Here is a 1859-nt window from a genome sequence, read left to right as displayed (position 1 = left end):
ACTATAAAATTTATTTTAGTCATATGAAAAAACTGAGCAGGTGTTATAACCGGTTCATAAAGAGAACGACATTTCCATGGAGGAGAGGTGCCGGAGTCAAATCTCTACCAGACAGGACAGAACTAACGTGTGTTAACTACAATTTAAAATATCTCAAAGACAATGAAAGGCAAGAATCTGATAACCTGGAAGGATGTGTTGTATGTAGACAATGCATTAAAGTACAAATTCTTTTCTACACCAACTTGAGACCACTCCTGCTCCCAGGTTCCCCGCCTCCTCGCCCTGGGGTGCGTGTGTCCTGGGGACTCGGGAGAGATGCAGCCCTGACTCAGCCCCCGGAGGTGAAGCATCTACGCGTGGAGGCCCTGCGGGCAGGTTCAAGCGTTCGCCAGGTCCCACTGCGGACGCCCTCACGCAACCAGCGGAGGGCTCGGGCTAGAGACTAGGCCCTAAGCTTGTTTTCACTGGGGCCGAGTGGGCCACTAGGGGAGCCGCTGTGGCCACGAAGCTTGTCGCCTCTGGAATGAACACTGAAACTCTGGTGGCCAAACACTGCCATTTCTTTGGGTACGGCAAAGGGGGACACCTAGTGGCTGCTTGTGTTTTCTTGCTCTCTTTTCCTAGCCGTGCGGAGGGCATCGGTCTTGGAGATTAATTCACAGGCCTGGTTGGTTCTAAGAAGTCGCAGGGTCTCCAATTTTGGGCGAAGGGTGACTCTGCCCCGCGGCGCCTCCAAGTCAGCGGGGAGGAATAGTAGAAAGAGCGTGGGGGAGTCCGTGCTGCACCCAGAAAGGGGGCGAGTGCACTGGGCTACTGAGCTTCTCTTAGTAGGGCCCAGAAAGATCAAGAAGGTGGGGTAACAATTACTCACTGCTCCAGTCACGTAGCAGGTGGCCAGCCGGGTTTCCTCCTGGTTTCTGACACTTTACCCCGCCCCCAATCCCACCTGCCGTCTGGGGAGAATTGATCCCGCCAGGCAGGCTCTTACCTTTTGCAGAAGTATAGAAAGGGTTGAGCAGGAAATGCGGCGGCAGGCCAGGGCAAGGCACTTAAGAGGAAGTTTACTGAATCTACATTACAAAGAGCGGGGGCTGGGGCAGGCTGCCCTAGGGCCTGGGGTGCGAGGGTTGTTTCCCTGAGTTAGGAGTGCGGGATCGGAGAAAGCAAGGGAGAAGAGAAAGGCGATGTGAAAGTGTTAGGGAGATTAGGGAGCCCCCCCGCCCCCGCCTTGAGATCCTTTGGGAGGCAGTGTAAAGAGGGAATTTTTTTTTCCCTAATTATTTTGTGCCTATATGCTTTGCGATTTTCTAAATACCATCCCTCCAGGGGCCTTAACATCACGGACAATTGGGCATTTATGTCTACACAATTGTAACAATGTTATTGCCGATACTGTACTTAAGAATGATGCATATTAAGTACGCTTTTAAGTTCTACGGGAAAAATAATCTAAGGCGGTACTCCATGTTTCCACTCATCCTTGAGAGTTTTATTCATAATTCAATCTGATGTTACCCATAGAGTCTTTCACCCCCTTTTTTTCTTGCTCTGAACCCTGTTTTGGAGTAGATCCTGCTGTGAGGCTCATACATATCTTGGAAACTAAGGCTTTCTTGCCTGTCAAAATCTCCTGCTGGGTGTATTTCCACCGGATTGGTCTCCCACAAAGGTCCCTGGGTAGTACAAGAGTTTTGCTGGCGTAGTGGTTAAGTGCTACGGCTGCTAACCATAAAGGTCGGCAGTTCGAATCCGCCAGGCGCTCCTTGGAAACTATGGTGCGGTTCTACTCTGTCCTATAGAGTCGCTATGAGTCGGAATCGACTCGACAGCACTGGGGTTTTTTTTTTTTTTTTTTT

Source organism: Loxodonta africana, chromosome 3 (genome assembly GCF_030014295.1).
Source record: "Loxodonta africana isolate mLoxAfr1 chromosome 3, mLoxAfr1.hap2, whole genome shotgun sequence".
Taxonomy (NCBI): Eukaryota; Metazoa; Chordata; class Mammalia; order Proboscidea; family Elephantidae; genus Loxodonta; species Loxodonta africana.
Note: the sequence above shows the minus strand (reverse complement) of the source record.